The sequence below is a fragment of the Muscardinus avellanarius genome (assembly GCF_963383645.1).
Source record: "Muscardinus avellanarius genome assembly, chromosome: 10".
Taxonomy (NCBI): Eukaryota; Metazoa; Chordata; class Mammalia; order Rodentia; family Gliridae; genus Muscardinus; species Muscardinus avellanarius.
In genome coordinates, this window is record NC_137796.1 from 7076848 (window position 1) to 7096403 (window position 19556).

General features: G+C 44.4%; 1 pseudogene across 1 annotated transcript; it reads right to left on the reverse strand.

The window, feature by feature from the left end:
- Positions 1-1108: 1108 nt before the first annotated feature.
- LOC308268320 (large ribosomal subunit protein uL22-like) lies at positions 1109-18180 on the reverse strand (annotated as a pseudogene). Its single transcript has 3 exons — positions 17922-18180; positions 5000-5035; positions 1109-1628 (listed from the first exon to the last, which is right to left on the reverse strand). The product of its transcript is annotated as a large ribosomal subunit protein uL22-like (transcript).
- Positions 18181-19556: the final 1376 nt, after the last annotated feature.

Below are 19556 nucleotides of genomic sequence, written 5' to 3' on the forward strand. Positions count from 1 at the left end.
GATCCTGCGTGAAACAAAGGTGGTTACAGAATAGTAAAGCCAATTATCAGTTATTAATGGTGGCTGCAGAGCATAGCAGAGTAATTTATAAAATGAATTTTTAAATCGAACTGCTTTCCCTCTATACTTTTAAAGGCAGGAGACAAGCTATATGGAATAAACCATGTGACATTTACCTGGTGACAGGGCACACATGCCTTTGAGATTCTTTTTGAAATGAATTTTTAATTAGACCCCCTTTCTAATGCACCTTAGGAGTGCGCTCTGTTGATCCGAGTGAACCTGCTAACTGTGCTAATTATCTCCAATCTGATTTGAGTGTCGGGATACAGCCACGGTGAGTGTCTACATGTTGCATTATTGTGCATTTTATCCATACGTCTATTATGTGTAGAAAGACAGGAAAGGGACAGATAAAATAGTGGGGGGTGGACAGAGCGGGTGCTCAGATCTTTAGACCTTCTCCTCACTATGTGGGCCATTTTAACTGGTCCAAAAATGGAGAGAGATTACCGAAAAATAAGGAGAAAGGTCACTAATATCGGAATTCTATTTTAGCGGAGGATGTTTTGGGAGCTGCTGATTTCTGAATGTGTCGTTAATGGAGTCAGAGGTCTCACCTGCTGTCAGGATTGGCTACAATCCTAGAATTCATGGCAGGCCCCATAATTTTCTTAAAGTTTTGTTCTGAGATTAGAAAGCCCTTTTTCTAACACTTAAAATGACCAAATGGATGAAGAGGGTACCATTTGGCGAGGTCAAAAATATCTAGACTCTTTCCTTTTTCCTGCTCGGCAACTCGTGTGGTCTCCACATATACCCTGGCCATTGTGATGAGATTTTTTTTTGATAGGGGTGTACTGGGGATTTAACCCAGGGACATTCTACCTCTGAGCTATACCCCTAGCCCTTTTTATTTTATTTTATTTTGAAACAAGTTCTTACTAAATTGCCGAAGGTCTACGTTGCTGAGGCTGGCCTCCACTCTGCAATCTTGTCTCAGCCTCCCATCCACATGAACTACAGGCGGGTGGCATGCCCCACCATGCCCTTGGGATGGAGAATTCTTTTTCTTTTACTTTTCTTTGCATTTATTTCCTGCTGATTTTTATTCCAGTGCCATAAGTTTTCGTTTCTTCAGTTTCTTCTGAGATAACTTTTTCTTCTGTGCAACCTCCTCTTCTGGTTTAGGAAGTTTGCTCCTTTTCGGTGAGGATCATCTCAGTGTGGCAGGAGGAGCTCCTGTGTGGGTTAATCCCACCATGAGCTCTGTACGTACCTTGCCTTACGGTGGCCCACCTTAGGGACTTTGTTCGCCCCGATGTGTTTGATGACCAGAGAATCATCATCTAAACCCTTACGTCCGGCATCGCTTTCTGCATTTTTAAGCATGTGCAGCAGAGATTCAGCACTCATTTTGGGCCACCGACCTTGTGTCCAGCCCCATGGGTTGGCCTGGGTACACCTAACCACTCCACTGTTGCGATGCCGGAATTGTACACACTGTTTCTTTAGAATGGCATCTTTCAGATACTTGGTGGTTTTTCAGATATGCATACCCTTGGCGACCTGGGCAGTTTCACGGGTGTTCTTAAAATGAACATCTAGATTTGAACCTCCCCATTTGCCTGATTTTGGGGGGGGGGTTCTGGGGTTAGGAGAGCAGTAAACCATTTTTACAGATCACCTTTGATTCCTCCAAGACTTGATATCTCCTGAGACTCCATTTCATGTACATCTCAAATCACCCTCTTCCTTGAGGGTCCCTCAGGGATCCCAGGGCACAGGTGACCTGGGAATGGGGTGGGGATAGTGGTTTTGTTTTAGCACTTTTTGGTGTAGCTAGTTCTCACTGATCCTGCTCTGCTGCAAGTAACTCTTTAAACCCACAAAACATCTCCTCTCACCCTCGGAGTAGTCATTCACAGCACAAACTATTTTATTCTTTTCTCATTCCTATTCTGTCCCCAAGCACCCTCTCTTTACCCCGATGTTTGGGGCTGGCAGCATTCCACGGTTTATGCAGATGTTGCCTCCTGCATGATAAGTACAAAGGGGGAGCCCGCAGCTGGAATTCGCAGACCCTCTGCTGGGGCAATGATGCCCCTCTGTCAGCCCCCCTCTCCACTCCGCACCCAGCATCCGGCCCTTCCCTGTCTGTGTTTCCATCAGTTCTTGCTTCAGCACATCTGATTTCGATTGCAGGGCCTCTGGGTAGAGCCCTGATGATCTTTACTCTTTGGAGTCAATCCTCACGTTGCTTACACAAATGAGTGAAAATCACGAAAATGATCCTAAATAAAACCCGCTAGCGGGAAATGGTGCAGGGGAGGCAGCATTGCGGTGGAGTGATGCATATTTGAAAACTCGCCATTGGCTAGAGATTCTGCATAAACAGTGGAGATGGTGAGGACCTGTCTTTATCCTGCATAACCACTGGGGATGGTCAGGACCTGTCTTTATCCTGCATAACCACTGGGAATGGTCAGGACCTGTCTTTCCTGCAGTGTCTTCTGCTGGGAGATATAGGGCAGGCCATATCTGGAGGATTCCTTCTCTCTCCTTCACCACATCCCCCAAAAATTAAAATGAAAAAAGACAGAAAAACCACCATCCTACTTCTAACTTCCCCAGCCCACTCAGCCTGGACTCGGAATTTTTGGCCCCAATTAAACCTTTTGTGTCTGTTTACATAATGGCTGAGGAGGGATGGGTCAGGAGACAATTTTATGCATTGTGTCTGTTTTCCGTGGTTGGGTCAATAGTACATCCCATGGAATAAGAAAAAAAAAAAAAGGCTTATGGAAGAGAACAAAGCCATCATTTAAAATCCCGATGTGGTCACTCTGCCCACTGTGAATGGGGCTGAAATCTGGGGAAAGGGTCCAGGGCTACATCCCCCAGAGAAGCCAGGCTCTCCCCTAACCACCCTTTTCTGTTCCAGCGAAATGTCCTACATTGGTCATAAATACTTAAAGTTACAGCCGATCAAGCTTGCAGATGAGGAAGTTGTAGAACCTCGTCCTGTCTGCCATGTTTTCTGTGTCCCAGCGTCTACCTGGTCTGCCCTTCAGAATAAGATTCACAGTACAAGGCTCAGAAGAAAGGGATGCAAACCTTCTGAACAGGTCCTCATGCCCAAAGAAAGCCATGAACCATGAGCCAATCAGAGCTCAAGGAAAGCAAGCCACGGACCAATCAGAGCTCAAGGAAAGCAGGAGCCAATCAGAGTCCAAGGAAAGCCATGAGCCAATCAGAGCTCAAGGAAAGCAAGCCATGGGCCAATCAGAGCCCAAGGAAAGCCATGAGCCACTCAAAGCCCAAGGAAAGCCATGAGCCGTGACTCTTGATTTCCATAACCAAGTAAAGGGTTTGGAATGGATCTCTGGAAGCAAAGAGTTTACGGTAGCTTGTGATTTTACATCAGTGCTTTGGAAATATTTGGGTCAACAAGCGCTTCCTGAGCACTTTGGCTCTGCCAAGCTCTGTGCTGAACTTGCGGGATGGAGAACTTAAAAGGGACAATCTCTTCCCCTCTAAGAGCTCCCTTTTATAGAACAAGGTGATTTGTGCTCCAGGAAGGGGCACTGGAGGCTGACCAAGATGTATATAAAATACTATGGGGTCTCAAAAGATAAATTCATTCATCTAGTCAACGAATGGATTAAAGCACCTACTATGTGTTATCGGTCTATCCTTGGGGGAGGGGTCAGGGGCAAGGAGAGAGATTCCTGGAAAAAATAGAGCTTACAATAGAGTGGGGGTATTGGGTAGAGGAAATAAGCCTTAGCCCAAGAAGCTAAGTTACCATTGTTGGATCTTGAAGGATTTCAGAAGGATTTTCTTGAAGTATCTATTCAAGTTTTCCATGTAAAACATGGGTAAAGATTGAGGAAAGTACATTCTTGGTAGACAGAAGTCCTTGACGTCTGTCAAGAACTTTCACTAGCCAAATATTAGTTAGCCAATGGGCAAGAGCCTTGTAGACTTGTAGTTAGCCAATGGGCAAGAGCCTTGTAGACTTGTAGTTAGCCAATGAGCGAGAACCTTGTAGACTTGTAGTTAGCCAATGGGCGAGAACCTTGTAGACTTGTAGTTAGCCAATGGGCGAGAACCTTGTAGATCAAAGCCAACATTTGGGGGCTGGCTCAGGGCTGTGTTCATTTAGAGAATGCAGCATCTTTTTCTAATTGTTCCACCCAGAGGGAGCCTTTCTTTCTATTCACAGATTCTCGTAAAGTGTCTCTCTCAGTGCTGTATCCTGAGTATGGAGGACAGGAGTCCTATTGGGGTGGAAGAAGCCATTGTTCTCTGTCCCACCTGGGTCTTCCTCCACTTTCTAGACAGCAGTGGTCTGGGTTCTGGCTGAAAGGATGATGGTATCCGAATCCTGCAAGAACAAGGCACGGGTCTTGCTTCTGTGGTAACAAAAATGGTATTTTCTTGTTGAATTAAATGGTTGAGGGGCAAACTTTAAAGCCAGAGTGTAAGCCTGACCGGGGTCAGTTTCTGGTAGAAATGAGCGAATCACTTTCATAAGCAGAACTGTCCCCTAGCACAGGGATGACCTGAAGACTTAATTTAAAAAAAAACTACTTATTCAACTCCAATGAAACTTTAATATAAAAATGTTTTCATGACATATGAAATTGGTTTTGAGAGTAATCTCTCTCTTTTTAAATTTGCTGTCCTTTACTTTTTCTTCCCTTGATGAAAAGTTCATAGTCCAAGCACATTGTAGTTTACAAAGTGTTCTCATATATGTGTTTTTATAAGAATTTATTAAAGACCAGGGGCAGAGAGTCATTTTTATTTGGCACTGGAAATTGAACCCAGGGTCATTCTACCTTCAAGCTATACCCCTAGCCCTATTTTTTTTTTAAGCAAGTTCCTCTTAAGTTGCAAGTTCCTCGTAAGTTGCAAAGGACCTTGCTAGTTTTCTGAGACTGTCCTTGAATCCACTATCCTCTTGTCTTAGCCTCCCAAGTGCTGAGCTTACAGGCCTGAGCAACCATGTCTGGCTGGAACAGAGATTCTTAAACCCGTAACACAGGGGGAAAGAGTGTGAGGTCAGAAAGTGCTGTGATGTGGCATAGCCTGTGGCTGGTTTTGTTTCTGTTTTAGCCCTCCTACTTCTCCAAAGGTGTGAGATTCAGGATTCAAATCCACAAAGGAGTTTTATCTAGATTGTGAATCCGAATCCAGGATACAAGTGGGTTCCTTGCCCAAAGGTCTGGGGCTAAAGGACTTCTGTTCTGCTGCTGGGATGCTAGGGACCAAGGGATACATTCATAGCAGGGGAAATGTGCGACTTGGGTTCCATAAGCCCTGGGATGATTCTGTGATTGTGCTGCCTTCCGCCCTACATGGTCAGAAGCAGTGTGGCTGGAGGGTCAGTGCTCTGGCTCAGCAGTGGACCTCTGTGGCCAGCAAGAACACGTATGTGCTCAGATCCTGTAGAGCAATCCAGTGGGGGTCCTGCCCCCCAAAGACCAATGGGTAGGATGGGGCGAATTTTCTATGGGAAATGATCTCATCCTTTGAAGTTGTCTGAAGTTTCTGAGTACTGCCTGAAGGGGGCACCTCAAGGCTTTGGAAGTTTTTTTTTCTTCTTTTTTTCTGTGTAACTTTCATCCCAGTCTTGGAAACCTTGTCCTCTGCCTCAGCAGGAGGCACTCTGAAATAATTATGATTCTTTGTGTGTGTGTGTGTGTGTGTGTGTGTGTGTGTGTGTGTGTGTGTGTGTGTGGTACTGGGGTTCCTGGAAGCCCTTCTACCTCCGGGCTACACTCCCAGACCTATTTTTACATTTTTATTTGGAAACAGGGTCTCCTAAGCCAGCACGCGTGGCTGGCTTCGAACCTGCGCGATCCTCCTGTCTCCGCCTCCCAAGCGCGGGGATTACAAGCGTGTGCCACCACGCCCGGCCTGAAATAATTATGATTCTTAAACACAGTTCTGCTTGATTTGTTTTGGGGTCCTTCCCTATCTGTTGTTCTGTTTTTTTCCCCTTCATCCAACATTTCTTTTACCATCTACTTTCTGAAACCCTGGAGCTATCAACGACTATGTTTGAATCCAGCTGGTGATGGCTCAAGTTTAATTAATTAGCCAATTAATTTTTGTGGTACTAGGAGTTGAATCCAGGGACAGTCTACCTTTGAGCTACCACCCTCCCCCTGAGCCTGTCTTTATTTTGAAACAGGGTCTTCCTAGGTTGCTGAAGGTCTTGCTAAAAATTGCTGAGGCCAGCCTCGAACCTATGACTCTCCTGTCTCAGCCTCTCAAGTAACTGGGGTTACAGGGATGGACCACCACACATGGCCTTGGCTTTATTTTGCAGCTCTGGGAGATGAGTGATCTCCAGTTGGAGTCAGTTCCTACCAGATCTGAGACTCGAGGTTCAGGCAGCACAGGTTCATTTTATTTTTCACAAGGCCAATGGCTCTGGGGCCTGTTGTCCCCGAGTCTACAATGGAGACAAGGAAGAGGGGCCTGAAATGACCTCTTTTCCAAGACAGTGCAGAAGGGCACAGTCTATGAGGTTCCAGCCCACCGCGAGGAAGCCATTCTCTCTCTCTCTCTTTCTGATTCCTTTTAGCTCTGTCCACCAATGTAGACTTCTTAGTTGGGAATGAACATCTGGAAGCTGTTGCAAAGTTGGACTCTTCTGGGATTCCTGCTACAATGTGCTTGGAGCTAAAATGGTGATGGTGGGCTCGTTCTACCAGAATCCAGATCATTCCCTGATCCTCTGCTGGGCGAAGTGCCTGGCTGCGTTAGGCCGAGGTGAGGGTGAGCGTCCAAGCCTGCAGAATGGGTCTCTGGAAAACAAGATATGGTTCCCAAGAGGAAAGCCCTTCAGACAATATTAACAAATTCAGAGAATATGGTGAGCCATTTTGCATAAGAACAGGTGATGGAAGAATACTACCGAAGCAGCCCAGCTCCCTGGATAACAGGCTTCACTGAGTGAAAATTTGGCCTTCGTAGATAGTGGTCAGGATATCTGATGAGTGGTCAGACTGTCTTTGTGTGTGTGTGTGTGTGTGTGTGTGTGTGTGTGTGTGGTGTGGTACTGAGGATGAAACCCAAGGGCATTTTACCTCCAAGCCCAGCTCTATTTTTTTAAATTCTTATTTTTTTAAATTCTTGATTTTGAAACAGGATTTTACTGAATTGCAAAGGGCCTCACTAAATAGCTGAGGCTGTCCACAAACCATGATCCTCCTGTCTCAGCCTCCCAAATGCTGGGATTACAAGCGTGTACCACCCCGCCCGGTTTGATCAGACTGTCTCTGGCACTATCTTTCATTTTCTTTCTCTTAAAAAGATTGCCCAACGTATGGGCAAGTAGGAAGATAGTATGGTTTGGCAGGCTCTCGGGTCAGAATGACTGGGTTTAAATCCAGGTTTTTTCTGTCCTGGCTGCATGATCTTGGGTGAAAGATTTCATGCTTCTCTTTTCTCTTTCTGAAAAGAGGGGATAATAACATCTCCTAGTTGTAGTAGGCTGAAATGGCCTCCACAAAGAAATTTATATCCTAATTCCCTAGAACCTGCAAATTTTGGCTTATTTGGAAAAAAAGACTTTGCAGACACGATTAGTTCAATGCTCTGGAGATAACGGAATTACTGGGGTTATCCAGGTGGGTTGTGAATACCACCATGAGACTCCTTATAAAGAGTGCCAAAGGGAGATTACATAGACACACAGAGAAGGCACTTGTGTTGGAGATTGGAGTGATGCTGCCACAAACCAAGGAATGAGAGCGGCTACTACTAGAAAGAGGTAAGGAAAGAAAACGCCAAGGAGCCTCCTTAAATAATCAGCCAGGCCGACACCTTCATTTCATCCCAGTGAGACTGACATTGGACCTCTGGCCTCCAGGGCTGTCACAGCTTCCTGTTTTTGAGGCTATCTACTGTGTGGTAACTCGTTACAGCAGCCACATAATACTGATACCTTCTTTCATGGCTCATGGTGGGGAAGTGAATTTAATAATGCATCTAAAACATTTTGCAGAGCCCTCAGTAAGTATTAATAAGTATTATAATTATTTTAATTAGAATCTGGGGGCAGGAGTTTTATAGAAACCTCTGGGAGGCTCCAGTGGGGGTCCTGGCTGGGTCACTGTGGCTTGCAAGCTGACCTTCTGCTTTCTGTTTTGGTGAAAAGGGTTGACTACATCCTGCCCAGAGTTGAGAGGATCAAATAAGTTAATGAACTTGAAAGTGCTTTGCACGTCACCTGCATAGCTGCTAAGCTGTGGTCACAAAGGCAGAGACGGAACTGGAGCAGCTCAGAGGGGCTTGGCGTGGCTTTGTCTCTCTGGCGCTGTGAGGTGAGATCATTCTGCCAGTCTTTGTTCCTGCCTTTCTGAGTTCATTTGTTGGTTTTCCCCTAATCCCGGCCCCTTTAGCTCCCAGTGGAGCCCCGGATGACAAAGCTTCAGTAGTCCCAGACAGCCCCGAGCCTCCCCCAGGGCACATTTCTGCTTGTTTCTATTTTTTAATAGACATGAACAAAAATAAAAACAACCACCAAAATATACTAATCTTAGAAATGATTTATAATGCCAATCCTAGAGATTAGGCCAGTGGATTCCAAGTTAGCTTTTACTAAGGGTTTGAGATGTTTCAGATATAATTTTGTTTGGGGGGCCAGAGACCTAGCACTGGGGTGTCAACTTAAGTGGGTACAAATCAACCCTGGTCAAATGCTTGGAAATGGTAAATTCATCTGCATAGATCTCCAGCCTTCCAAGAAATGTGCTGTTTTAGTTTCAGCTAAAGAAAAGGCAAAGGGAGGTGCCCAGAAAGGAGACAAGCCCTATCTGCCCCATGTATTATCCTTGCCTGGAGTCCCCTCTGCATGGCTCTCCCTAAGGTGGACAAAGGCGTGTATCCTGAGCACAGCCCGTTACAGGAGGACTTGGTAGATTCCCCCAGTTCATCCAGTTATTCTGCCTGCCCACTGCACAATAAAGGACCTTCTTCATCTACATCCATTCATTTAAAAAATATGTGTGGAAATCCCACTACATTCCAGGCCCCGTGTTGGGTGCGGAGGAAGCAATGTTGGATGCAGCATTCCTGGGCGTCAGAGTTTCCATCCAGCGGGGAGGATAGTGTGAACCAAACAGCAACAGGACACTGACAGATCCTAGCCCCGGCACGGAGGCACGCCTCGGGCCCGGAGCATCCCCAGTGGGAAGGAGGCTTCTCTGAGGCACCGAGCTGCATCTGTGAGCTGAGTAAGACTCAGTTGAATCAAAAGATGAGTAGGGCACATTAGATGTAGAGAGAGCACTGTTCTCAAAGTGAGGACGATCGTGGTGTGTAGGGAGAGACAGAGGAAGAGAGTTAGAAGGCAGAGGAAAGAGAAGAGTTCAAAGTGGAGCTAGAGGAGAAGTTGAGGCCAAATTGGCAGCCTCATTGGCCATTGCAAGTTAAATACTTCTGGGGGAAGATTTATCACCCCCGGCGTGTTGCTCTCAAGATGCATCGGCAGCGTGGCCTCTCTGGGATTGTCCAGTTTCTGAACTGATCTCAACCAAGATAGGAACTAGTGAAGTGTTGACCTTGAAGGCAGGCACTGGAAGACCAGTTCCTATTTGGGGCCTTCTTCTAGCTTCTTTTTAAAAAAAAATTTGTGGTACTGGGAATGGAACCCAGGGTCATTCTACCTCTGAGCTATACCTCCAGCCATATATTTTATTCTTTATTTTGAAACAGAGTCTCACTAAGTTGCAGAAAGCCTCATTAAATAGCTGAGGTTGTCAGCAACCCGTGATCCTCCTGGTCTCAGCCTCTCAAGTACTGGGATTCCAAACATGTGCCACCATGCCTGGCTCAGTCTCTTTTACACATAGGATTTGACCTTTATTTTCCTGCACATCCAGGTATCTATTCTGAACCAGCATACCTTACTCTTGCCTTGAACCCTACTCCATGTCTAGTGCATTTAATTAATTCCACAAATATATATGGAGTAGTGGTCACATGGCCAGCCTGGGCGGGGCCCAGAGATGCTTTGCTGAACAGAAGGTGGCTGCCCCTGGGTCTAGTGAATTGTCAAACCCAGTGTGGGGGAGAAGCAACGGCTTGGATCTTCCGTGATCTAATACTACTTTCTCTTGAAGCCGTTGTCCCAACCCTGCCATGGTCTGCCATGGATTGTCCACCTGCCTCTTGCCCTCTCAGGGGCAGAGTCACCATTTGGCAATGGGAAGCCCTGGCACTTCCAATCATGGTGCAAGATGGGTTTCCAGCTCATCCCCGCTCCATCCTCTTGCTCCTCAGCTGCCTGGTCCCGAGCTTTGGGCTGGAGCTGAGATTCTCAAAGCATCTTGCTGAGATCCACTGCTCTGCGTTATCACACCAGATGTGGGTGGCTGTCACCCCAATATCCCCCTGGGTATGCATCCCTACTCGCCATCAGCATGTCTTGGAAGGCAGCATAGGGGGGCGTTGGAACCACAGCTGATTCCCACTTCCCAGCAGCTAATGAACTGTGGCCAGGGCTGGTTAATGCTCTGTGAAATCAGTCATTAATTGGAGAAATGACTGATTTCATAGAGATTTTGGTAATTGCGATGATGTTGGCATAACAAACGCACTGCCACCGAGGCTGTTGGTCATGAGGGGCAAAGTCAGAAAGGTGGCTGGGCAATCTCCCCCCAGCAGAGGTAGGTACAACTGCTGGGCTCCGCCAGCCCCTGAGCCAACGCTCACAACCCTGGCTACACACCCCAGCAAGGCAGCCCAGGCTCAGGAAGGGAGGAGAGGTTCACCTGCCAGCAGCAGGCAGAAGGAGGCAGCATTGGATCAGGGATGAAGCTGCTCTCTGGGTGGTGGCTGCTCCGGGCTCTGCTGGCTTTTGAACTGCACTCTGGGAATCTTTGAGACTCAGTGAAGTTTCTCTGGGTGGACCTTGGGCCAGATCTGACAGTATGGTTACTGAGACTTCTTCCTCTTTTGTTTCTGGGAAGATTTTTTAAAATAAATGGCCCCTTGGTTAATAATGCATCCCAAGCACTTTCTTTTCTCTGGTCCTTTTGAGATGCAGGATTCTCTTCTGGCAGGTGAGCAGGAAGCTATATCCACAGGAATTAGGGTCTTTCCCTGGGATGCTCCAGCTGGACAACTCTCTAGCTCTACCCCATGGGGTTTCCCAGACCTTTTGGGAACTCTTGAGAGTGTCTTGTGCAAACACTTGAAGTCCTCCAAGTCCCCTGCCCTCTTGCAGGAGCACAGGAAGGCCCCTCAGCTATATTCACAGGCTCTGGGTCTGACCCCAGGACGATTGTTACATCCAGAGGGACTGGAGACTACCAGAGGTGTCTAAAGCAGCAGACTATAAGATCATTATTCTCTTTTGCAAAGGTGAACTAGGTCAGAATTAGTCGAGGGAAAGCTCAGGCTAGGCTCATAGCAGGCTGGTTGATAATCCTGAAATATCAGAATTGCCCCAGCTGATCAGCAAGGTGGGATTAGCAAGATACCTTTTGGTCAATAAGGTGGACTCCTATGCAGCATTTAATATGATTATTAAAATCTGCACTTCTTAACATAGAAAAAAATGCCATGGTGTATTGCTGAGTGGGAAAAAGCAGGCAACTAAATACTACGCAGGATCCCGTTGGTGGAAGTGTGGACATAGGCGGATCTATGCATGTTAAGGCGGGCAGATATTTACAGATGCACCCTAACATCTTAACAGTGGTTATTCTGAGAGGTCAAAGATGATTTTGAAATGTCTTCTACTTTCAAAAAGTCCAAATTTATTTCCTGGGCATGTCTTGATTTTTTCTTTTGATTTTTAGAATAATAAAAAAAACTTAAAAAATATGTTACAGTCAGGCCACATGCCTGTAATTCTAGAACTTGGGAGACAGACGGGAGGATTGCAGGTGTGAGGTCAGCTTCAGCAGCTTAGCAAGGTTCTCAGCAACATGGTGAGACCTTGTTTAAAAATAAAAAATAAAAAGGGCCGAGAATGTAGAATTCATTGTAGATTTCGGTGATAGAATGCCCCTGGGTCTAATCTCCAATACCAAACAAAGAAGCACAAACTGTTTTACTATAAGTGAAACCTGTTCGGTTTTGTTCATTGTAATAAAATGCTATCTTACTAGGATTTTTTTTTAAAAAAAAGTCTTTACTGGCCAAATTGAGAGAGAATACTACTAGAGAAATAAAATGTTAAATTTAGAAGATAATTAAATCTACCAAGAATTTAAAGATTATGTTGTAAACACTGCAAATTAAATGGTTAGTAATATTTGTATGGATTTTATTATAAATCAAAGGTAAGTATCATTTGGAGAGCACCAGAGGAAGAAATTGTGCGTATGTGGATCAACAGTCAAGTGAAAATAAGGTTTTTGCGATGATGGTGGGTGAAGATGAAAGACATTGGCTTGGTCATGGCCAGAGGAGAGATTTGGGCCAAATAGGTTTGAGTCTTCATGATATGACAGACAATTTTACTCTCCCTTTAATTTTGATTTTTCTTGGACTTGCACCTAATTCTAGATTCAACCATGTCTCTTCCTGGTCATCTTTCTTTTCCCAACCTCTAAATATTGGGGGACTCCTGCTTTTAGCCCCTTGGCTGAGAATTGGCTGTCACCGACGCCTATGGAAATGATGGTCATTGCCAAGACTCTTGAAGCCCTTTTCTCGTGAAACAGCACTGTATGCGAACCTCATTTGAAAATGCTCCAGCCCAGTCAGAATTTCAGCTAGTGATGTTTTTAAATTTCAATGCAAGGAGTTATTGCTTAAAAGAAATTTGATGCAGGAGTGCCTAACTTGAAGTCTGAAATCAAGATCCCGTATCAGGATCCAACCTCACGAAGGAAGGAAACAGCTTGGGGTTAGGGGTTTGGGGGGGCTGGGGGGGGATGGTAGCTTTAAAAACTGTTTGAACAAGATCAAATGTCTTTAAAAACTTCCTTTGAGGCCTGAATACAAGCAACAATGACACATATACAAGACAAGTAAAATTATCTTTGTAATCATGGTCAGATATAAGTCTGGAAAAACTGCTACCGCCCAGTGATCATCTTTATCGCTCTATTAGGGGTTGAACGAAAACTAAATGCCTTTTACAGATCACTTTTTTTTTTCTACTAAAAGGGCCTGTATTTTATTCAGGAGTTCCCTCAGTTTAAGAATATTTATTTATTTATTTATTTATTTATTTATTTATTTGGTGGTACTGGGGTTCCTGGGACCCCTTCTACCTCCAGGCTACACTCCCAGACCTATTTTTTATATTTTTATTTGGAAACAGGGTCTCTTAAGCCAGCGAGGCTGGCTTCGAACCTGCGCGATCCTCCTGTCTCCGCCTCCCAAGCGCGGGGATTACAAGCGTGCGCCACCACGCCTGGTTTAAGAATATTATTTTATAAATTAAAAAAAAGATGTGCATGCAGTGCAAAATATACCGTGATTAGAGGGGAGAACCTGCTAGTAAGAATGTTGCAGGTCGAAGATGCGCTACACCAAACCAAGCTAAACTAGGTTATCCTCTGAGTGATCTGTTTACAGTGTATCTCCTTTACCAAGGACAGCAATAGCCTGCTTTTTTTTTTTTAATTATCGCAACTATTGCAGTTTGTAAATAGTTACCCTCATCATTTCATGTATCTGGTTTCTCTCTCTAGCAAGATTTCCAGCTGAGGGCAAGGACCATTTGCTTTCTTTTTCTTATATATTTTTTTTCCCACCAGTTTGCTTGTCAGGAGGACGGGGAGGATGTGTCAGCATTATTTATTGACTGGGAAAGAAAGAGTCTGAATCAGAAAAGAAAAATAGCTTCTTATGACTTTCTGACTCTCACGCGTTGATAATAGCTTCTTGATGTTTTTGGTTAAGAAAGATTCTGAGGATGCCTTTGGGTTCATCAGAAAAAAATATTACAGCTGGCGGATAATATTTGCCAAGGGCTCAACAGAAACAGTATCTATGTTATTTTTAGTTCCTGTATATCTATGTCATTTTTAGTGTATGTATAAATGAATCCCAGAACCACCATGATTGCATTCTGTTATATGAGAGTAACACATCTCATTAATTAAGCCACTTAAAAAAAAAAACCCTACTTTTACTGGCACATTGTAATCATCTATCATATTGAGGTTTAGTGTGATAGAAAATTACATATATATACCTCACCCAGTGAGTTTCCCTCAAGAACACACCACCCTCCCTTCCCTTATTTAAAACACTTTTTAAACTTTTTTAAATTAAAAATATATTTGTGGTACTTGGTATTCAACCCAGGGGCATTCTACCTCTGAGTTATACCCCCAGCTCTGTTTAATTTTATGTTGTTGTTTTGAAACAGGGTCTTACTAGGTTTCTGAGTGTCTCTCTCCTTGTTGAAGCTGACCTTGAACCTGTGATCCTCCTGTTTCAGCCTCCCAAGTATTAGAGTTAAAAGCACGAGCCACTGTAACCCAGCTTATTTAAGCCTCTTTTAGTATATTTTTCTTACTTGCAACTAAAAGCTTTTGTATAATTTTCTATTCACCATTCCCAAACCCTCAACATTATTTTCTGGACTCAGAGATTAGGAATCCTACCCCCTATGAATTAATTGCGTGTTTTAATGAAAAGCCACGTAAGTTAGAAAATTTACCAACAATGAATTCTTCTCCTTCCTAGTCATGTAGCTGCTGCATATTTTTTCTTAAAACTTTCCAAACCTTTATTTTCCAACTGTAAAAATAAAAAAATTATCTCAGTGTGAGAATTATCAAAAAACTCGCACACCCAGAGTACTGAACATGGATCACCCAGGAGTGATGCTGAGCGGGCATGGCACCGTCAGGTACACATCCCTGTGCTGTGCTACGGGGAGCTTGGACTCAGCATCAAGTCCTAGGGAGCTGAGAGGGTGGACAGGCTTTATTTTTGCACCAAAGGATTGTTTCTCCAAATTGCCTGGCGATTCTGGCGTAGGATCCCTTTAGCTCAGAGGGAGGGAGTAAAAAGACCATCTTATCAGGAAAATCCACCCAGTGCAAACTCATATGCAGTTTGGAAACCTTCTGATAGTGAATACATTTTACACTTGGGAAGGGTGTTTTTTTTTTGTCTTATTTTATTACTGAATCATCTGATGAATTAAAGGGAGATGAGTTGTTCCCAGCCCAAAGAAATCATTATGATTAAATTACAATTTAAATCCTTTCTGTGTTTGCTCTCTCAGACCAATGGGGCTCCATCAGAAGGGTCAAGACTGAGTGATTCTGTTTTATATTTTTATTTTCTTGGTCAAAACGACCCTTATCGACTTTTTTCTGTGATTTGTGGTTCTCTGTCACTAGGCAGTTGTTCCCAAATATAAAGGAAAAAGCCAAAGCTGTAGGGAGAATGATTTAACATTTAAGAATTGATTCAACAACTAGTGGAATTTCGTATAACTAGGAGAGCAGGTAGGAAGTGCAGACGGGTTTGGGTTTGTTCATTGTGTCTCTACCACTGAATAGCTGTGTGACCTTAAGCAGCTTTTGACTTTTTATTTCTTTATTCTTTTTTTTTTTTTTTTTTTTTTTGTGTGTGTGTGGTACTTGGGATGGAACCCAGGGGCATTCTGCCTCTGAGCTACACCACCAACCCTATTTTTTATTCTTTACTTTGGAATAGGTTCTCACTGAGTTGCAAAGAGCCTCACTAAGTATCTGAGGCTATCTGGGAACCACGAACCTCTTGTCTCAGCCTCTCAAATGTTTGGATTACAAGTGTGTGCCACCACGCTGGCTTCTTTGGTGTGTGTTGTGCCACCACGCTGGCTTCTTTGGTGTGTGTGTGTGTGTGTGTGTGTGTGTGTGTGTGTGTGTGTTATGCTAGGGATTGAAATCAAGGGCATTCTACCTCTGAGCTATACCCCCAGCCCTTTTTTTATTTTTTTACTTGGAAACAGGTCTTGCTGGGTTGCTGAGAGCCTCACTAAGTTGCTAAGTCTAGGTTCCAACCTGTGATCCGCCCGTCTTAGCATCCCAAGTATTTGCGTTGCTGGTATCCCAAGCTTGTTTTTTTCATTTTTCAAGCATGTCGGATGGGTCCTCCGTCCAGGTCTGGGCTGGACTCACTGACAGGACTGTGGATTGGCTGGGCATTACCTGGGGCCACTGTTATGCACACCCTCGGTCTTCCTTGCAGAGACAGTCTAGCCAACGCACGCTCTCCTCCTGGTGATGGCAGAGGTGCCCAGTCATTCAAGCACTTGCCCAGCCTTTGCTCACTCCTGCCAGCATTTCACTGGCCAAACCAAGTCACATGGCCAAGCACAAAGTCTAGGAGTATTTTTGAATGATAATCAGTGTTAAAATGTAAATGCCAGGTTCACAGGTGTTTGTTAGGATTAAAGGAAATATTAGATGTACTCTTTTTCTCACACTTATAGAAACTTCTGGGCAATAAAACAGAGCTTCAGCTATTAATCCGACCTTCCAGTGCTACCACAGCTAGGTATAGAACTACTCCTAATTAATATAGTGGTACAATTTAGATCTGAAATATTTCTCGAGGTCTCTTGTGGAAAGCAAGGTCCCCAGTATAACAAAATCCAGTGGTGGGTCTTTGGGGGAGTGATCAGATCTTTAGGGCTCTGACCTCTTCAGTGGAATAATCCACTGATGGCTGAATGGATTACAGGAAGGGGGCCTAGTTGGAGGAAGCAGGTCGCTGGTGGTGTGCCCAGAAGAGTTTATCTTCTCCCTAGCCCCTTTCCTTCTCTCTACTTTCTAGCTACCAGCTGAGCAGTTTTTCCCTACCACGCTCTTCTGCCAGGATGGTCTCTCTCATCTTAGGCCCAGAGCAATGGAGCCGGCCAACCCCAAACACCTCAGAAACCATGAGTGAAGTAAATCTTTCCTTGTTAAAGTTCTTCCTGTCGTGCATTTTGGTTACAGTCATGAAAATATGACTCACATATAGCTAGTGACATTGGATGAGAAGCCAGTTACCAAAGCAAGAAAATAATCTGGGAATGCAGCGGCTTTGATTTATGCACAGATTGTTTTTAGTACTTCTTCATGTAGGGGGTCGAGTCTAATTTCCCCCTCTTAACTGATTGTTGGACTTAGTGGCTCATTAAAGAAGACAATAGGGATAGAAAATGGAAGTGATTATATGCAACGTCAGAGAATAAGGCATGTATCTAAGACTCAGTTATAGTCAGGAAGGCATATAGCATATACCATGGGAGGGTTTCTGGAAAGCTCTGACTTTCCCAGTATACACATAAAATATGTGGGTAATGTCACTGCTACGTCACCTTTCCTGTCTTGCAGACAGACATGCTGTGGACAGCTATGGTGCCATCTTATGACTTTGAAGTGAAAGGTCAAGAAAATTATAGCTTCTTGTGTCATCAATATTATTGTTCAAAACCAGTGTTATCTGCCTCCAGATCTGTTTTTATGTGGGAAAATTAAGCAGGGCTGGCGGCCCAGTTTCCTCTCAATTTCATATAAAAGCATTCCTAACACATACAGAGCATGCATGTAGTAGGCTACACAACAGACCCAAAGATAGCTATGTGCTCACATTCAGAACCTGTGAACATGACCAGGCATGGCCAAAGGGACTTTGCTGTTGTGATTTAGGATCTTAATATGGTGGGAATATCCTGGACTGTGTGGGTGTGCACTGGAAACAGTTCCAAATGCCTTAGAGATGGAGGCAGAGACTGCAGCTATGAGCCGAGGCGTGCAGGCAGCCACCACAGAGTGAAAGAGTGAAGGGCAGGATTCTTCCCTGGACCCAGCCTTTCCCACACCTCAGTTTAGCCCTGTGAGACTCAGTTGAGACATCCGCCTTCCGATCTGTGAGAGATCACATTAGTGTTGTTTTCAGCCACAGAGCCTACGGCAGTCAGAACTGCAGAGAAGGAACCTCACCGTGGGTGACTGAGGGGGGCAGAGAATTCCAGGTGCTTTGCTGAGTGGAATGGAGAACGCTCATGCAGCCTGGGGAGGTCGGGGAAGGCATACCCGAGAAAGTGATCCTTGAGCAAATGGAAGGAGATGAGCCGCCATCGCCGGCAAAGAGCAAGGAGAGAAATACAAGAGCCATGTATTTGATGCTGCCTGTGTGCCGTTCACCATTGAGGGAGAGGTCCTTGTTATTTTCATCGGGCTGAGGAAGAAAATGAGGCATTTCCTTTCTCTCCTCTTCTCCCTTTCTCTTTGGCTTCCATTGCTACTAAAATTTTAAAAGCCGTGTCTTATTAACCTCTGTCCAGCTGATACTGTGCAGGTTCCTGACACACGTTGACTTAAACACCCCTTGGGAGTTTGTATGGAGCCTGTGTAAATGTAAATGTGCACTCCTTCGCACACCTGTATGCATGTGTACACACACACACACACACACACACACACACACACACACGTGGTTTGAGGGTGCTGGGCACTCTGCACAGGAAAGAAATGCCCTCTGTCTTGTCAGATACCTCAGAAGAGAAAAACATGTCTCTTTTATGTCGCCATTTGTTCAAAGGCAGACACACGACGTTCATTCTCACATTTCTTCTCCCCCAATTTGCTTGTACAAAGCTTTCCATTTGGGAATAGTCGCAAGGCCCCCTTGCCATACGCCAGCTCTGGTTTATAAATAAATGGGTCGTTTGTGGAGGCGAACTTCAAAGCCAGGGAGCGCCCTAAGTGAGAAATGGTTCTGTCTTTTAATTCAGGCCTAATCCTATTAGGGACACAGCTCTCTCATGGGGGCCAGGGAATCCTTTTAGGACCCTTTGATCAAGGGAACACTTTTGAGTTCAGTGGCTTCAGCTGTCCCAGCCCTAAAAATACCAGGAGACCCATTTACTGTCTGGAAATGTCAGTTTCTCTCATTTCTGGCAAGAGGAGTGTATTCTGAAGGGAAATCAGTCCTGGTTTTTTAGTTTGGGGGAAAAAGTGTGAAGCAGTGATAATATTTGAATGTATTTCCAAAGTGTCTAACCCTTGCTGGTATGTCAAATAACTTTAGGTGACATAAAATCATATATATTAGATATAATTTATAATTAAATTAATAATAAAATTGTTAATGTAATTAAAATTATCTAGTATTTTATAATCTTATTATATAATTATGAGCTATATATATATTTCATATATATGCAGATGTATATGGGTATCAGAGGTGGCAGGGTATAAATTGGTACCTTGATTGTTCTTTAAATATCTTAGAACCATCTTTCCACTTACATGAGATGAAAGTTCATTTTGGTCTTTATTGTGTCTTGAGTTCTTGTCAACTTTTATGTTAAACAGAGAGTTATCCAGTCTTTATCTATGGCTAAAGTATTCTCCGTACTCTTCCGGCTGGTACCTCCACCATTCCCTAGGCACCCCTTCCTTTTTTGCTTCTTGTTAGGGTTTGCTGTTTGTCAGCCTACCAAGCTCGTTCCCACCTGGAACACTTCATCCCTTTGGTCCTGGGTGCTCTTCACCCAGAAATCCAGGGGTCTTCACCCATCACTTCTTTCTGATCTCTAATCAAATGCTTCCTTTCCTGTGAGAGTGACCCAT